Consider the following 19,236-nt stretch of genomic DNA (forward strand, 5'->3'; position numbering starts at 1 on the left):
ACTCCAGTCTGGGCGACAGAGCAAGACTGTCTCAAAAAAAAAACAACAACAAAAAAAAACCAGAGTTCCTCACATGTCCTGTGGGGACTGTCATGAACAATCAGGATATAAAGAACCAGAGAAAGACAGAGAGAGAGATATCACAATGGGTTAATTTGGAGCCACTTAAATAGATGGTTTTATGAAACCTAATTCCCTCTGTTATTCTAAGTGTGCCACTGAGAATTTTAAGGCTTGCACACAGCTACTGCTTTCCACTGCAGGCGGGAATTGCCCTCCAGGTGGGAGAGCCAGAGAGGGATGCAATCAGTCCTAGGAGGTTAAGGCCGAGGCCAGGACTCCAGTGCTTTGCCTGGGACTTTGTTGTCATTTTCTCCTTGGAAATGGGCCATGATTAGAGATGGCCGGAAAGGAGCTCTGCTCTGGGGAGGTGAGCCAAGCAGCAGATCCGCCTCGTGCTGGTGCAGCCACAAGTGCCAGGGGGTACCACTTTGTGTTAGATGTCCTGAGACTTTTCATCAATCTCCTTGCTGGATGGGACTGATTCCGGGCCAGCACACATGAGGGCCTCCCAGAAGGCAGGAGTGTTTTCCATTTGTGACATTAGATCTTTAAAAAGTAAAAAAGCCAGACGCTAGTGCCTGTAATCCCAGCACTTTGGGAGGCCGAGGCAGGCGGATCACTTGAGGTCAGGAGTTTGAGACCAGCCTGGCCAACATAGTGAAACTGCGTCTCTACTAAAAATACAAAAATTAGCCTGGCGTGGTGGCGTGTGCCTGTAATCTCAGCTACTCAGGAGGCTGAAGCAGGAGAATCACTTAAACCCAGGAGGTGGAGGTTGCAGTGAGCAGAGATCACACCACTGCATTCCAGCCTGGGCGACAGAGTGAGACTCCGTCTCAAAAAACAAACAAACGAAGGCCGGGCGCGGTGGCTCAAGCCTGTAATCCCAGCACTTTGGAAGGCCGAGACGGGCGGATCACAAGGTCAGGAGATCGAGACCATCCTGGCTAACCCGGTGAAACCCCGTCTCTACTAAAAAATACAAAAAAAACTAGCCGGGCGAGGTGGCCGGTAGCCTGTCCCAGCCTCTGGAGCCTGGGGAGCAGAGAATGGTGAACCGGGAGAGAGCTGCAGTGAGCTGAGATCCGGCCACTGCACTCCCCAGCCTGAAGCTGACAAGAGAGAGACTCAGAATCTCAAAACAAACAAACAAACAAACAAACAAACAAGCGAAAAATTAATGCCCATTAGATCTATTTATTTATGTAGGTGTTACCCACAGTCTGGGCAAGGGCAACTTGGTGACGGTGGATTCACAGTCCTGCCAGCACCTCCTCCTTCCTGGGTCCTAGGTTTCCATCAGGGGTGCTCCTGGCAGGGGGTAGCTGGGAAATTGCCCCAAGCAAGACTCACCAAAAAGTGAGATGGGTGGCAAGGGTCCAGGAATAGGTTTTGGCAACACAGAGGGAAACACATACTGAGTGAGTTTATTTTGGGTTTTTCCATCTTTGAGTATTTCCTTTGTGTCAGGCACTGGGCTAGGTACCTCCCGTGCCTTGGCTCACCTCATCGACACAGCAACCCAGGAGTCAGGTGCTATTTTAAATTGCTGTTTTGCAGAGGAGGTGCACCAAGGCTCACAGATGTAAAGTAACATGCCAAGGTCACACAGCTGCCTGGGGCCCATATTGCAAGAGCAGGGTCTAAACTCCTCAGCCTGGGAGGCAAAACAAACATCTGGGGAGGCAAGGGTCAGCCACTGAGAGGCAGAGGGAAGCTCCAGCTTGGGGATAGTGGAAACGTGCTGATGTGAAAGTTGGGCCAAAATAGGCACACAAAGGAACCAGCTGGGGGTTTGCTCTGCAAAACCGATGATCAGTGTTCTTGGAAGCTGTGTTCCTGCTTCACCTGAAGGCTCTGGCTGGTGTTATCTTTCTTCACACTGCCTCTGTCCCAGGAAGCCTTTATTTCTTGCTTACCACACACAGGATGGAGCAACTGCTCTGTACTAGGGCTTCCTAAGGGCTGCAGGAAACACAGATATTGACAGCACAGGATCTCTGCTCTCAAGAAACCCACAGAGTAAAGGGAAGAGGGACATTTATCCAAACAGACATGACCAAGCCATGCCTAAGAAGAAGAGTGAGCAAACCATCAGAGACACAGAAAGGAGGGCTATCAGGGAAGACTTCTCAGAGGAGGTGGTCTTTGAGCGGGACCCAGACATGGACCGGGGATACAATGGTTGGATTGAGAGGAAAGGCTAGTCCAGGCTGAGGAAATAGATACAGAGGAGGAAAGGAAGGAAATGGTTAGGACAGGGGAGGAGCCAGATGTGACTGGAGTGCGAGCTGTTGGGCTAGAATAGGATGAGTCTGGAAAGGTAATTTGGGCCAGATTATAAAAGGTCTTGACTGAAGAGGCGATATTCCCCCAGCAAGAGAAACATGTGATATAAGCTCTTCATGAATGAGAACCTCGGCTCTTACATCAACACATATCCTCAGAACACCGCTGCAGGACAGGGGTCAGGCTCCCAATTTTACACAGGAAGAAACCAAAGTTTGTAGCAATTCTTACTCTACACTTCCTTCCTCCTCCACCATTAAAGAGGTCTGTCTTGGAGGCCCCCTCTGTTTTCCTGAGGACAACCTAATCCAACCACAGGGTCCTTGTGGCTAAGTAAAATCATCCTTTCCCCAAGAGAAAGGCTACTCCGAGAAGCATGAGGAAGGGAAGAAGGCACAAGACAGGGAGGAAAGAAACCTGGGTTCAGTCTGGACTCTGTCAACAGCCTGTGAGCTTAGGGAAGTCACTTCCTCTCTCTGGGTCTTGGTTTCCTCATCCGTAAAGTGAGGAATTGAACTGAGTACTTGCCAACTCCCAGAGTCTGTGAGCAGTGAGATGGGGCCTGGGCATAGAGGGAGAGAAGGGAAGGAGCGTGCCTTCACTTTTCGGTATTTTTGAGTGTGTCCTGGACACTATGCCTCATGCAAAGGACAGGGACAGAGGAAAGAATACGGCTCCCTAAGAAGGAGAAAGACAAGTGAAATGACAGAAACAGAGGCATTGAAAACAGCAGGGCTCAAAGTTAGGCTGGAGGTCAGGGAGGGCCTCACAGAACTGGAGCCTGAGCAGCCTGTGAAGGAAGGACAGGAACTCATTGCCCAGCAATCAGGACGGCCAGGGCCTTCCAGGCAGGGGAGCTGTGTGGACAATGCAAGGAAGGAGGCAACTGCATGTGTGTTCAGGCAGGTGCAAATGTGCATTGGTAGTGGGGTGAGGAGGACCCTGGAGAAACAGATCGGTCTGGAGAGATCAACCAGGTCTTGTGGCCAGGGAGAAGTTCTGACCCAGGGGTCTGATCAATGACGGATGGCAGGCTGATTAGAGGACCTCCCACCCCCGAAGAGGCTCCCTGTCCCCCTGCGCAGTTCTCACCTCCCCACCAAGGCAGAAAGACTCAGCACAGCTGCCTCTTACGCGCAGGCTGGAGGAGGCGAGCAGGGCTCCAGGTGGGAGTCACAGAGGCCCTTGGTTGATGCAAAATTGAGGAAACTAGGACACCTGCTCTCTGCCTGACAGTTCTACAAACTGCAGCCTGAGTGTGCACAGCATTGAAACTGTGATTTCAGGCCGAGCACGGTGGCGCATGCCTGTAATCCCAGCACTTTGGGAGGCCGAGGTGGGTGGATCACTTGAGGCCAGGAGTTCGAGACCAGCCTGGGCAACATGGCAAAACCCTGTCTCTACTAAAAATGCAAAAATTAGCCGGGCGTGGTGGCACACGCCTGTAATCCCAGCTACTCGGGAGTCTGAGGCATGACAAGCACTTGAACCTGGGAGGTGGAGGTTGCAGTGAACCGAGATGGTACCATTGCACTCCAGCCTGGGCAACAGAGTGAGACTCTGTCTCAAAAAAACAAAAACAACTATCATCTGAGCCAGAGAATACAAAATCAGGCAGCATGGATTCAGGACTCAGGGCTCTATCCCAGGGTGCATGTCTCCAGGCCAGGTGTAAGCATTCAATAAATATGTTAACTTTTTATTTATTCTTTATTTTATTTATTTATTTGTTTGTTTGTAGGGAACAGGGCCTCGCTATGTTGCCCAGACTGGTCTTGAACTCCTGGCTCAAGTGATCCTCCTGTTTCGGCCTCTCAAAGCTCTGGGATTATAGGGATCAGCCACTGCCCCTATGCCAAAATGTTAACTTCTTTACATATTAATGCCCCATCCCCAGAGCCAATAAGATTACCTGCTTTGTGAGGGCAAAGACAGTGTCTCTGCCACCTTTATAGCCCTCTTAACTGTTGGCCTCTTGCTTTGAAGTTCCACAGAACTGAGTTGTCTGCCAAGCTGGGCTACTTCCTGCTATGTGACCTGACAAGCCACTCGTCCTGACTTTGGAGAACGGCGATGATCAAGCCCACGCCAGAGTGTTGGAAGGATCTTTGAGAGACTCCCACTCCCCTGCACTTCACTGAGGCAGCAATTGTGACTATCGTTATTGTGATCTCTAAGTGGATGAGGAAGTAGACCTTGGGTAAGACTTCCCCTTTCTGGGTTTCCAGTTTCTTCAGCTGTAAACAAAGGTGCTTGACTTGTCTTTGGTTCCACTTGGAACATCTCTGTGACCAGAAGAGATGTTCCAAGATCTTCTTGCAAGAGCAGTCTCCTGGCTGCTGGCTTCCCAAGAAGCACCCTTGCCCTGGGATCCATGGAAGTGGTAGAAACATGGTGGTCCTAAGTTCTTAGACTCTCAGAGCAAAAAGTTCATGAATCCTTCCATGGATAGGCCTTACGGGTGGCCCAGGAGCCTCCTAAATTGAGTGCAAAACGTTATGAGTACATTTAATGGGGAGAAGGCCCTATTAATTGCCATTTTAATTCACAAAATCTGTCTACATCCTAAAGGGTCCTTGAAGGTATGTGCTGAATCTCCAGGACTCAGCCCAGTGTATATTTTTGTGGAGTGAAATAAATGAACATTTGTGTGCTGACATCCTGCTTCAGCTATGTGTTTTGTCCAAGGTGTGAAAAAGACCTGAATTTAAGGTGACTTCTGTTAATTCCATGACAAACCTCTTTCAACAGACAAAATTACAACAAATTTGGTTTAAAGATCTTAATTGGCTTTTATTTGCTATTCCAGAATCAGGCAACACTTATTTCATAAGACAGATGCGTGCTCTGATAAGCTGAGCAGAGGAGCTTGATTTTATTTTATTTATTTTTTCAATTTTTTTTTTTTTTGAGATGGAGTCTTGCTCTGTGGCTTAGGCTGGCGTGCAATGGCGCCATCTTAGCTCTCTGTAACCTCCACCTCCCGGGTTCAAGCGATTCTCCTGCCTCAGACTCCCCAGTAGCTGGAATTAGAGGCATGCACCACCACGCCCCGCTAATTTTTGTATTTTTAGTAGAGACGGGGTTTCACCACGTTGCCCAGGATGATCTTGAACATCTGACCTCAGGTAATCCGGCCGCCTTGGCCTCCCAAAGTGCTGGGATTACAGGCCTGAGACACGGCGCCAAGCCTGGAACTTGGTTTTATAAACAGAGGGGTTGAGGGAAGCAGAAAGAGAAAACAGAAAATGAATAGGTCGGCCGGGCGCGGTGGCTCAAGCCTGTAATCCCAGCACTTTGGGAGGCCGAGACGGGCGGATCACGAGGTCAGGAGATCGAGACCATCTTGGCTAACACGGTGAAACCCCGTCTCTACTAAAAAAAAATACAAAAAACTAGCCAGGCGAGGTGGCGGGCGCCTGTAGTCCCAGCTACTCGGGAGGCTGAGGCAGGAGAATGGCGTGAACCCGGGAGGCGGAGCTTGCAGTGAACCGAGATCCGGCCACTGCACTCCAGCCTGGGCCACAGAGCGAGACTCCGTCTCAAAAAAAAAAAAAAAAAAGAAAATGAATAGGTCGTTTCAAAGCTACTTTTCTTGTAAAGGTTAAAGCAGAGGGGACTTTTTTCCATCATGCCAGCTAAAACCAGTGTGTTTGGGGATTTGGCTATTATCACTCTCTCTGTTCTGATTTCTTGGAAGGTCAGATAAACAACTTACTTTCAGTTTGGTGGTGTGGAACTTCACATGAGTGACTCCATTCTGGTTTGGTCTGTTGAGCCTGGTGCAGGATCTCGGTCCAAACCAATGGCCTCCTAAAAATCTTATTTCATACCCCAGTAATTTTTAGATTCCAACACCCTACTGTTTACCAATTTTATGCAGGTTCCTATACTCCTCCATATTCCCCTTGCCTCATAGTGCCTACAAATGCTGATGAATATAAACTGCTTAAAGCATAAAATATATTAAAAATAATTTTGTCAGGCCATCTTTAAGACTCTCCTAGCACCATTGAAAGTTGTTGGTACTTCCACCACGGTACTGAAAAACCGAGATTTAGAAATACCATTGCCCACTTTAGGAAATATAGTTTAAAGGAAAATGCGGGTTATAGCCTGTGTCCTAGAAACATTTCAAAGCCAGAAGGTCTTTTAGACTTTCTGTAGGTCTTGATGACATGGTTTGGTAGCCAGGGCAAAGAGGTGCTCTGGCCTCAAAACATCAGAAGGCCTTTATTAGCACTGCTTGACTATATCATACAATGTAGTGCTGGTTTATTGTCTCGTATTATTTTTATTTTTATTTTTTTTAGCTTCCTTCCATCCTGGTCAATTGTATTGTTTTTAAGGTCTGTATTATTAAAATAGTGGATGCACAAGGTAACAAATTATTATTATTATTATCTTGAGACAGAGTCTTGCTCTGTTGCCCAGGCTGGATGGAGTGCAGTGGTGCGATCTTGGCTCACTGCAACCTCTGCCTCCTGGGTTCAAGCAATTCTTCTGCCTCAGCCACCCCACTACAGGTGCTTGCCACCATGTCCAGCTACACTTTTATATTTTTAGTAGAGATGGGGTTTTGCCATGTTACCCAGGCTGGTCTCAAACTCCTGAGCTCAGGCAATCAGCCCACCTTGGCCTCCCAAAGTGCTAGGATTACAGATGTGAGCCACTGCACCTGGCCTACATGGTACTAAATTAAATAGTTCAGCATTACTGATGACACAGTCTTCCATTCCATGCCTCCCAACCTCAGAAGTCGTCTCTTTCACCACTAGAAATCTGAGAATCTGAGTCTTTTTTTTTTTTTTTTTTTTGAGATGAGGTCTCTCTATGTTGGCCAGGCTGGTCTTGAACTCCTGGGCTCAAGTGATCCTCCTGCCTCAGCCTCCCAAAGTGCTGAGATTGCAGGCGTGAGCCACTGCACCCAGCTTAGGATCTGAATTCTTTTTTTTTTTTTTTTGAGATGGAGTCTCACTCTATTGCCCAGGCTGAAGTGCAGTGGCACCATCTCAGCTCACTGCAACCTCCGCCTCCCAGGTTCAAGCGATTCTTCTGCCTGAGCCTCCCAAGTAGCTGGGATTACAGGCATGTGCCACCATGCCCAGCTAATTTTTGTATTTTTAGTAGAGACGGGGTTTTGCCATGTTGGCCAGGCTGGTCTTGAACTCCTAACCTCAGGTGATCCTCCTGCCTCAGCCTCCCAAAGTGCTGGGATTACAGGTGTGAGCCACTGTGCCTGGCCTGGATTTGAATTCTTTAGGTGGCTAATTCCACCTTGGAAGACATCTATTGACTCATACAATGAAACATGAGAATTTAACTCTCACTTTACCTCCCTTCCACTAGTTTCCTCCACTTCCACTAGTACTACTTTTACTTCACCTATTGGTTACTATTGTTCATTTACATATTCAGGACTTTATATCTTCTCCATCAACCTGACATACTCTCTTCACTCCTCACTTTGTAAGACAGAACCCATTAGCATTTTCTCCACACTTTTTCCTCCACTTCCCATACTTCTTTTCTCAGCTACACTTAAAAAGAAAGAAAAAAACCACTTTTCTTATAGTACAACATAAAGAAAAGTGCACATATCATGAGTACAGCTTGATGAATTTTCATAAATGGAACTGGTTTCATAAATAGAACTGTTGCAATAGGTAGCTAGACATGAGCGGGCAGGGGAAGCCATCTCCCACCATGACTGGCAGGCATCTGTCAGGTGACGGTCAGGCAGTTGTTACACTGTCTCTCAGAGATCATTATTGGTCACAGCCAGCACTAGGCAAAGGTAGTCTCCCAGTGGATAGAAAAACCCTGAAGCTGGTGATTAGCTTCCTAATAAGATCTCAGAAGCTGGGTAAGTGGGCTCACACAGGCACACTAAGAGGCAAAAAGTTTAACTCGTTCCTTAAAGGAACACTCAACTGGTAAGGGAAGAAGCCTCAAGTGAGCATGCACACAACTCCAGGAAACACACTGTGCATGCTCCCCTCCCAAGTGCTGGCAGGCCACTGCACCTGCGGACAGCCCACCCCAAGGGAAGGATTAGGGAGAAGGGACCCAACACCCCCAGAAACGTGCCAACATATAAAACCCCAAGTCAAAGGTCAAAACAGTGCATTTGATCTTGCAAGTCACCCACGTGGCCCTCTTCCAAGTGTACTTTACTTCCTTTCATTCCTGCTCTAAAACTTTTTAATAGGCTGAGCATGGTGGCTCACGCCTGTAATCCCAGCACTTTGGGAGGCCGAGGCAGGCAGTTCACTTGAGGCCAGGAGTTCAAGACCAGCCTGGCTAACATGGTGAAACCCCACTCTACTAAAAATACAAAAATTGGCCAGGCACAGTGGTTCACACCTGTAATCCCAGCACTTTGAGAGGCTGAGGCAGATGGATCACCTGAGGTCAGGAGTTTGAGACCAGCCTTGTCAACATGGTGAAACCTTGTCTCTACTAAAAATAAAAAAAATTAGTTGGACATGGTGACAGGCCCCTGTAATACCAGCTACTCAGGAGGCTGAGGCAGGAGAATTGTTTGAACCCAGGGGGCAGAGGTTGCAGTGAGCTGAGATGGTGCCACTGCACTCCAGCCTGGGCAAGAGAGTGAGACTCCATCTCAAAAAAAAAAAAAACAAAGAAAATCTGAATCATGAGGCATGGCTACAAGGGAAGGGGGCCTGGAAACAGAGTCTGCAATGGGAACAGAATCATTCATGCATCAGCCCTTAGGATGACACACAGGCAGCCTCAAACAAAATCTGGTTCCATTAGGAAAAAGAAGGGAGAGAATCATTTAGGGGTAGGTAACTGTTTGCATCTACCACAGACACCCGCATCTATACCAGAGGTACACATATTCCTGTGAAACTCATACGCTTGCCCTCACATCTGCCCAAGCAGAGAGAAGAGGCTCTCCTCTCTGCTCCCAGAGCCCCCGTAGACACCTCAGTGTTGGTGTTAATTACCCGGCTTGGAGCTGCTTGGTCTCTATCTTCTCTCAGGACTGTGAACTCCACGCAGGAGGGATTGTGTGGTCATCTTGGAATCTCCAGAGCCTGACCTCCAATAGGGCATTTGAGACCTACTGAGGAATGAGGGAAAGACGGGAGAGAGGGAGAGGTGGAGGGAGGCAGGATAGGCAGGAGAAACAAGGGAGTCATGGGTATCTTTTGGATTAACTTTTCTGGCCCCTGAGAACAATGTCTGTTGATTTTGGATTCTGGAGCTTTTAGTATAGTCTGGTCTAAACAGGAATTCGCAGAACACCCAGAATGCAAAGCGAACATGACTTCTTTAGTTTTTCAGTGTCCAATGAGCTCTTTACATTGTAGAGAGACGAGGGTGAGAAAGGAGAGCTGTGTCTGCTCCAGCTGTGTGTGTGTCTGGCAAACAGGAGCCCAGGGCAATGATTTCTCAGCTCCTTTAAGGCCCACCCCTTCTCCTCCCCAGGATGGTTCCTTGGTACAGAGGGTCACTGAGTCCTGGAGATGACAGGAGGGTCACTCCCATCTAGGTAGGGTCCTATGGATGTGCATTGGTCTCTGAAGCTGAGCATCTCCTCTGCCCTGCCCCTGGGACTGGCGATGCTGAAGTGTGAGTGTACATCGGGCACCATCCGTGCTCTGGGCCATAGAGGCCTCAGCACCCAGCTAGGCCTCTGAGGGTCCGCAGCCTCTCTCTGGCTCTCTGCGTCTCCTTGCTGGGACTTGGTGAAACCTCCAGGTCCCCAAACGCCACACCTTGAAGAGTCAAGGGGTTCTGCCCTAGACTCATTTTTGTAGCTGCGTTTGACACCACATTCTCGCCATCTCTTCAGTCTCTTGTTAAAAATGTTGCCAAACCACAGGATAGGCCTCCCAGGGCTGGCAGCCTCCCCTAGACAGTGTCCAGGGAAGCTGATCATGAGCCTTTGTGTCTTCAGGCTCCACTGCTCCCAGCTGGGTGAGCCTGAAGCCCCTTCTCACCTAGGCAGAGCCCCAAAGAGCAATGAACAGGAAGGGCCCAACCATCTCACCTACCTCAAGATCCCTGCTTCTCACAATCCTGTGAGGAGGAAAGAACAGGCTTTTCATGTTTTCCTTTGTATGACTGAGACTTCCACATTTCCACTAATCCATACCTTTCTCTCTGACTCCAGTTTCACAGCTCCACTCTGGTTGCAGATGGGGTACCTGCAGGGAGAGAAGCCAGCCCACTAGTATGGGAACATAAACATTATTTCAAAATATCAGGCTGGGCACAGTGGCTCACACTGGTAATCCGAGCACTTAGGGAGGCCAAAGAAGGAGGAGCACTTGAGCTCAGGAGTTTGAGATCAGCCTGGGCAACATGATAAAACCCCATCTCTATAAATAATACAAAAATTAGCCGGGTGTGGTGGCACACGGCTGTAGTCCCAGCTGCTCAGGAGGCTGAGGTGGGGTGGGAGGATGGCTTGAGTCTGGGAGGTCAAGGCTACAGTGACAGACCTGCACTCCAGCCTGGGTGACAGAGTGATACCATGTCTTAAAAAAAAAAAAAAGAAAAAGAAAAAAAAAATCATACTGATACAAAATGAACCCAGATACACTTGAAAATAAGAACTTTTTACTAAAAAATATAGGGTAGCCAGGCATGGTGGTGCATGCTGGTAATCCCAGCTACTCAGAAGGGCAAGGCAGGAGGATCACTTGTTCCCAGAAGGCAGAAGTTGCAGGGAGCCGAGATCACACCACTGTGCTCCAGCTTGGGTGACAGAGCAAGACCAAGTTTCAAAAAAAATAGATAAATACAGGGATCTCTCACGTGGATCTCAAGGCAGGGAATGAAGTCTACTTAATTCAAATCAAATGGCAGGATGAGGCAGTCCCACGGTCCCCTGCAGTAACAAACACATCATTTCTCAATCTCAAAGACAGATTCTCAGGACGGAATCAGGTTGGCCAGGCTGGGTCCTGACCAGGGGGTGGGATCATGAGGTACAAGTGTAGCTTCCAGGAAGCCACCAAGGTGGGAGAGGACATTGTAGGGGCAGTTCCCTTAGGAGGAACAATGGTTTCTGGGCTAGGCAGACACCTTTCATATTGTCCACTTTGATAGAGACCCAGACAAATAGTTGATGAAAATGAACTTAGGTTCTCAGAGCAACATAAACACACTTCATTAAATATGAGCTTTGTCAAAGAAAATACAAATGCTGTTTTAGACCACATTCAGTGTAAATATGTGGCTTTCTAAATGTTTTCTGTATTAGATAGCTGACTTGCCACTTCCACCACTGTTAATTATTTTGTAGGACATTTACACGTCCTGCCTCTCCTGCATAGGAGTCATGAGGTCCAGAAGCTTTGTAGGTGTTAAAGGAAAAAAAGAGTGATGAGGTGACCATGGACTCTAAGATCTGACACCAAAAGTAAAAGCAACAAAAACATTGGACTTCATGAAAATTTAAAGCTTTTTAAAAATTACTTTTATTCTTTAATTTTAATTTTTTTTTTTTTTTTTTTTTTTGAGACAGGCTTTCACTCTGTCACCCAGGCAGTGGCGCGATCTCGGCTCACTGAAACCTCTGCCTCCTAGATTCAAGCAATTCTCCTGCCTCAGCCTCCGTAGTAGCTGGGATTATAGGCGCTACCACACCCAGCTAATTTTTGTATTTTTGTAGAGACCAGGTTTCGTCATGTTGGCCAGGCTGATCTCGAACTCCTGATCTCAAGTGATGCACCCACCTTGGCTTCCCAAAGTGCTGGGATTACAGGTGTGAGCCACTGTGATTGTGTCACTCCAGCTCGGCTGACAGGGTGAGACCCTGTCTCAAACTGGTACGAAATGAACCCAGGTACACTTGAAAGTAAGAACTTTTTGTTAAAAAGATGTGGGGTAGCTAGGCATGGTGGTGTGTGCCTGTAATCCCAGCTACTCAGAAGGCCAAGGCAGGAGGATCACTTGAGCTGAGGTTCTTCTTAAGAGGTGCAGAGTTTCTGTTCTTGGTAATAGAAAAATTTTAGACATAGTGGTGATGGCTCTGCAATATTGTGAATGTCATTAATGCCACTAAATGGTACACTTAAAAAGAGTCAAAATCACATATTTTATATTGTATATATTTTACCATAATTAAGAGAAAAAAAATCAATGAGAATGCTGAGTGAAAATTATCAGTATTACTGGTGCAGGGTTGCACCAAATTCCCCAAACATGGGAGCCAGGCCTGTTGAAATTACTACATCATCAGTTGTGTTCGTTTCCTTTGTCAAAAACAAACAAGCATGTAAGAAGAAAGAAAAAAGGGACATGGTTATCTGTACCCTCTCTTCTTGATTTGGAAGGGGGAATACCACATTGTAATTGTCATGAGTTGTAATTAAAAGGTACAGGGAGGTGACTGCATGGCAAGGTTCCCCTTTAAGACATCATAATGCTATTAGGTGTTTATCTCTGGTTAAAAATGAGAGCTGCATTCGTGCATTGTGTAGTTAAGCAGTCTTTTGCCATGTGTGTATCCATATCTAAAGGCGTGGTTATTTGCGTGGCTGAGTACCCTGGCCTGAAAGAAATTCACCATATGACAACTGGAGTCAACAGACTCTGAAATCTATTTCTGTCAAATATCTAAAGTAATTACTATGCTGTTATAAAACAATTATGTTTGATCCAGCAATTTCAATCCTGGTTATGTACCTCCCAAAATGAAAATGTACATCCATAGAAAAATTTTTACATGTTCATAGAAGCTTTATTCTTAATAACCAAAAAGTAGAAACAACCAAATGTCCATCAACTAATAAATGAATAAATAACATGCAAGATAACCATACAATGGATTATTATTCACCAATAAAAAGGAATGAAGAACTAATACATGCTACATTTATGAACTTTGAAAACATCTTAGGGCCGGGTGCGGTGGCCCACGCCTGTCATTCCAGCACTTTGGGAGGCCAAAGTGGGCAGATCACCTGAGGTCAGGAGTTCAAGACCAGCGTAGCCAACATGGTGAAACCCTATCTCTACTAAAAATACAAAAATTAGGCTGGGCATGGTGGCTCACACCTGTAATCCCAGCACTTTGAGAAGCTGAGGTGGGCAGATCACCTGAGTTCGTGAGTTTGAGACCAGACTGACCAACATGGAGAGACCCCGTCTCTACTAAAAATATAGAATTAGCCAGGCGTGGTGGTACATGCCTATAATCCCAGCTACTTGGGAGGCTGAGGCAGGAGAATCGGTTGAACTCAGGAGGCAGAGGTTGCAGTGAGCCAAGATTGTGCTATTGCACTCCAGCCTGGGCAACAGAGCAAGACTCTATCTCAAAAAAAAGAAAAAGAAAAAAGAAAACATGTTAAGTAAAAGAAGCCAGTCATGAAAGGCTACGTATTATATTGACTCCGGTTATTTGAAATGTCCAGAATGGGCAAATCTATGTAGACAGAAAGTAGATTAGTGGTTGCCTAGGGATGGGGGGCTGGGGATGAGGGAATAAAGGGTGATAGCTAATGGATATGGGGTTTCTTTTTAGCATGACGAAATGTTTTAAAAATAATTTGTGATGACCATTGCACAATTCTATGAATATACTAAAGGAAATTGAATTGTATACTTTATTGTTGTTAGAGGCAAGGATCACACTCTGTCACTCAGGCTGGAGAGCAGTGGCACGATCACGGCTCACTGCAGCCGCAACCCCCCAGACCCAAGCGATGGTCCCACCTCTCAGCCTCCCGAATAGCTGTGACTGTAAGCACGTGCCAGTATGCCTGGCTAATTTTTGTATTATTTGTAGATGTAGGGTTTCACCATGTTGCCAGGCTGGTCTCGAACTCCTGGGCTCAGGCAAGCTGCCTGCCTTGGCCTCCCAAAGTGCTGGGATTACCCATGAGCATCCGTGTCCAGCCTGAATTTTACACTTAAAAAGAGTGAATTGTATGGTATGTGTATTATGTATCAATAAAGCTGTTATTGTATAATGCCCACCCCCATTCCCGCCCCCCCCCCAACCAAAACCTCCACACACAGCATAAAATGAAAAGGTCTGCATGGCTGGCTGACTAGATGTGAGGACTAAGTTAGAGCAAGGTCCACACAGTCTGAATCTGATCTGCCGTGTGTGTAATTCCCTATGGGCTACAATGTTCTAGTTTTTTTATGAGTGATTTTTGGAATATCATTCCTAAGATGAACACATATGCATTGCATTAAATTAAACAAAATGCAGAAATCTAAATTACAAAAGCTGTATGTATTTTAAAACCAACGATGAGTGGTTTAAATTGCATTTGACAGATCATTTATTTAGAGAGGCAGAGAGATAATTATGCTTCTTGAGTTACATTCATGTAATTTTTTTTTTTTTTTTTTGGAGATGGAGTCTTGCTCTGTCATCCAGGCTGGAGTGCAGTGGCATGATCTCAGCTCACTGTAACCTCCCCCTCCCGGGTTCAAGTGATTCTCCTGCCTCAGCCTCCTGAGTAGCTGGAATTACAGGCGCCCGCCACCACGCCAGGCTAATTTTTGTAATTTTAGTAGAGAAGGGGTTTCACCATGTTGGTCAGGCTGGTCTCGAACTCCTGACCTCGTGATCCACCCCCCTCGGCCTCCCAAAGTGATAGGATTACAGGCGTGGGCCACCACACCCGGCCTCATGTAATCTTTTAAAATAGCTTTATTGAGATATAATTTACATATTATACATTTCACACATTTAAAATGTATAATTTAATCATTTTTCGTTTCTTCCACAGGTGTGCAACCATCACCACAACCAATTTTAGGACATTTTTTGTAACCCCAAAAGAAACTGTATAACCTTTGGCAATCATCCTTTATTACCCCACCCATTTCCCCAGCCCTAGGAAACCACTTATCTTTATATAGATTTGTTTATTCTGGACATTTCCCATAAATGGAATCATATCTTTGGTCTTTTGTGACTGGCTTCTTTCGTTAGCATAATGGGGTTCTGTTTGTTTGTTTTGTTTTGTTTTTTATAGAGACAGGGTCCCCCTGTGTTGCCCAGGCTGGTCTCCGTCCTCCTACCTAGGCCCCCCAAAGTGCTGAGATTACAGCTGTGAGCCACTGTACCTGGCCTATCATGTTTTCAAGGTTCATTTATGTTGCAGGATATATTCTTGTTTTTTTGTTTTTTGTTTTTCTTCTTTGAGATGGAATCTCGATCTGTAACCCAGTCTGGAGTGCAGTGGCGTGATCGCAGCTCACTGCAACCTCTGCCTGTAAGGGTTCAGGTGCTCCCTAGTAGCTGGGACTGCAGACACACGCCACCAGGCCCTGCTAATTTTTGTATATTTAGTAGAGACGGGGTGTCGCTATGTCGGCCAGGCTGGTCACAAACTCCTGACCTTAAGTGATCAACCAGCCTCAGCCTCCCAAAGTGCTGGGATTACAGGCATGAGCCACCATGCCCAGCTATTCTTTTTTGTTGATGAGTAATATTCCACTGTATAAATAGACCACATTTTATTTCTCCATGCATCAGCTGGTGGACATTTAGGTCATTTCTACTTCATGGCTATTATGAATAGCCATATGAATGTTTCCATGAATATTCGCGCTCAAGTTTTCACGTGAACATATGTTTTCAATTTTCTTAATATATGCTCAGGAGTGGGATTGCTGGGTCATATGGTAGCTTTCTTTGAGGAACTGTCAGACTGTTTCCCAAAGCGGTTACACCGTTTCACATTCTCACCAGCAGTGGTGAGGGTTCCAATTTCTCCACATCCTTGCCGACACTTTTTATTATCTGTCTTTTGCATTATAGCCATTGCAGTGGATGTCAAGTGTTATCTTATGTGGTTATAATTCCTAATGGCTAAGGACGTTGACCTTTTTTTCCAGTTTACTCTAACTCCCCTGTGCCTGCTTGTTTAGGTCCTAGCCATCTCCTTTCTTGTTTTTTTTTTTTTTTCAAGAGACAAGGTCTTTCTCTGTGGCCCAGGCTGGAGTGCAGTGGCACAATCACAGCTCACTGCAGCCTCAAACTCCTGGACTGAAGCCATCCTCCTCTTTCAGCCTCCTGAGTAGCTGGCACGATGGCACTATTTTTTGTGAAGAGAGGGTCTTGCTATGTTGGCCAGGCTGGTCTCAAACTCCTGGGCTCAAGCCATCCTCCCACCTCAACCTCCTGAGTAGTTGCAATTATAGGCTCCAGCCACTGCACCCGGCCCTCACTGCACCTGGCACTCACCATCTCCTCTCTGACTGATTTGCATGCCTCCTAACTGGGCTTTGCATTTTCCATTTCACTCCCTAAGATGCAATCCTGGACCATGCCACTTTCTGTTTAAAACCTTGAATGGCTCCCTGTTGCCCACAGGACAGAGCCTGCACTTTGAAGTATGGCATTCAAGACCCTTCACAGTCAGTCTCCACTCTATCTTTCTGGGTCCCATTTCCCTCTGGCCCCTCTAGTGCAGCCATCCTATGCCTTTGCCCATGCTGTTCTCTCTTATAATCCCTTCCCTGAAGTGTCCCTAGTCAGTACCTACTTATCCTTTAAAACCTAGCTCAGGCAGGATGCAGTGGCTCACGCCTTTAATCCCAGCACTTTGGGAGGACAAGGTGGGAAGATGGCTTGAGCTCAGGAGTTCGAGACCAGCCTGGGCAACATGGTAAAACCCCATCTGTACAAAAAATACAAAAAATTAGCCAGGCATAGTGCTGTGTGCCTGTAATCCCAGCTACTTGGGAGGCTGAAGTGGGAGGATCACTTGAGGCTGAGGCTGCAGTGAGCTGTGATTGTACCATTGCATTTTAGACTGGGCAGCAGAGTGAGACTCTATCTCAAAAAAAAAAAAAAAACCTAGCTTAAACAGAAACTTTGAGTGAAGCCTGTCTAAGATCACCTCCAGAGAGGGCCTCCTGCTGTACGACTCCAGTGGAGGTGATTCTCATGGTCATCTATGTCAGGATCAGCAAAGTCCGGCCCATAGGCCAAATCCACAAATCCAGCCCACCACCTGTTTTGTGTGTTGCATGAACTAAATGATTTTCATGTTTGAATGGACGTAAATAATTAAAAAGTAAAATGAAAAGTGGAATACAGCCATGCTTATTTGTTTACATATTGTCTATCGCTACTTTCGAGCTACAAGAGCAGAGATGGTGTGGCCCACAAAGCATAAAATATTTACTATTGGCTGGGCACAGTGGCTCATGCCTATAATCCCAGCATTTTGGGAGGCCAAGGCAGGAGGATCGCGAGGTCAGAAGTTCAAGACCAGCCTGGGCAACGTGGTGAAACCCTGTATCTACTGAAAATACAAAAATTAGCCAAACATGATGGCACATGCCTGTAATCCCAGCTACTCCAGAGGCTGAGGCAGGAGAATTGCTTGAACCCAGGAGGCAGAGGTGGCAGTGAGCCAAGATGGCACCACTGCACTCCAGCCTGGGCAAGAGAGCAAGACTCTATCTGGAAAAAAAATAAAATAAAATAATATATATATATTCTGACCATTTATACAACAAGTTTGCCAAACCCTGGTCTATGTTAATGGTGCCCTGGAGTTGTGCAGTGTGCAGCCTATACAGATGTACGCCAGCAGCTTTGCCTGCAGGATCTCCTGGAACTGTTCATAACCTCTCCTCTACAATTTAGTATATAATATAATAATTTGTCTTCTTCGCCTACAGACCTTATACTCCAATAACTGAGACTGACTCTCTGAGTCCTGCTTATCTTTGTATCCTCAGTGGATAGACCAGGATCTGGCACAGAGAAGGACCTCAATAAATGTCTGCGTTACTCTACTCAATTAACTATTTCCTGGACACTGAAGATGAACTAATAAAACATGATTACTATTTCAGAATTACTTAACTCATAAGTAAAAATGGCAGTACTATGACTAGCAAAAATCATAGATCTGTTGTTTCTGACTTTATTTTATTTTTATCTATTTATTCATTTTATGAGACAGAGTTTTGCTCTTTTGCCCAGGCTGGAGTGAAGTGGCACGATCTCGGCTCACTGCAACCTTTGCCTCCCGGGTTCAAGCGATTGTCCTGCCTCAGCCTCCCAAGTAGCTGAGATTATAGGCACCCGCCACCACTCCTGGCTAATTTTTGTATTTTTAGTGGAGACAGGGTTTCAGCATATTGGCCAGGCTGGTCTCAAAATCCTGACCTAAGGTGATCCACCCACCTCGGCCTCCCAAACTGTGGGGATTACAGGCGTGAGCCACCGCACCCGGCCTATTTTATTTTATTTATTTATTTTTGAGACAGGGATCTCACTTGAACTGACTCAAACTAGATTCTTTTTTAGCTCACTGTAGCCTCTAACTCCTGCAGCACAAGTGATCCTTTCAACTAAGCCTCCCAAATAGCTGGGAGTACAGCTGTGCAACACCACACCTTGCTAAGTTTTTCTACTATTTTGTAGAGACGGGGTCTTGCAGCATTGCCCAGACTGGTCTCACACTCCAGCATAACTTGTTTGATTTGAATCTCTTTTCTCCCAGACAAGTGCTAATTGTCATATTTCATTGAATCAAGTTAGAATCACTATGGTTGGGGTAAGATGCTGGAGATGCACAGACCACTCACCGACCGGACACAGCTCAGGCTGTACGGAGTTGCAGCCAGAGTCCAGCCTCCAGAACATGGTTCTAACTAGGGTAGGTGAATGTGGAGAGGTTCATCCTGCATAATCACAAGATCTCAGTAAAAAAGAGGGCTGAGAAGGCCGTAGAATAAGAATTCTGAAGCTGTTAAACTCAAGATGTATCTATGGACTGAGGGCACAGACACCAGCCAACATGGAACCCATGCTTTCTGCTGGGTACCGCAGAAAGGAGGCATCTGGCTTTCCTCCTCTCATTCAGTCCCCGAAAAAATCCATTTCAGTTGAGAGCACAGGCCCAGAGAATTGACATC

The 19,236-nt window shown here is 46.4% G+C and overlaps 1 protein-coding gene across 2 annotated transcripts in view; it reads left to right on the forward strand.

The window, feature by feature from the left end:
• Positions 1–19,236, forward strand: part of SIAH1 (siah E3 ubiquitin protein ligase 1) — a 90,824-nt gene that overhangs the window by 11,415 nt on the left and 60,173 nt on the right. For both annotated transcript variants that reach the window (XM_017953336.3, XM_017953335.3), the window contains exon 2: positions 4,339–4,552. The gene's annotated coding sequence lies outside the window, so the exon portion shown is untranslated. The remainder of the gene's footprint in view (positions 1–4,338; positions 4,553–19,236) is intronic.

The sequence above is a fragment of the Papio anubis genome, chromosome 18, assembly GCF_008728515.1.
Source record: "Papio anubis isolate 15944 chromosome 18, Panubis1.0, whole genome shotgun sequence".
Taxonomy (NCBI): Eukaryota; Metazoa; Chordata; class Mammalia; order Primates; family Cercopithecidae; genus Papio; species Papio anubis.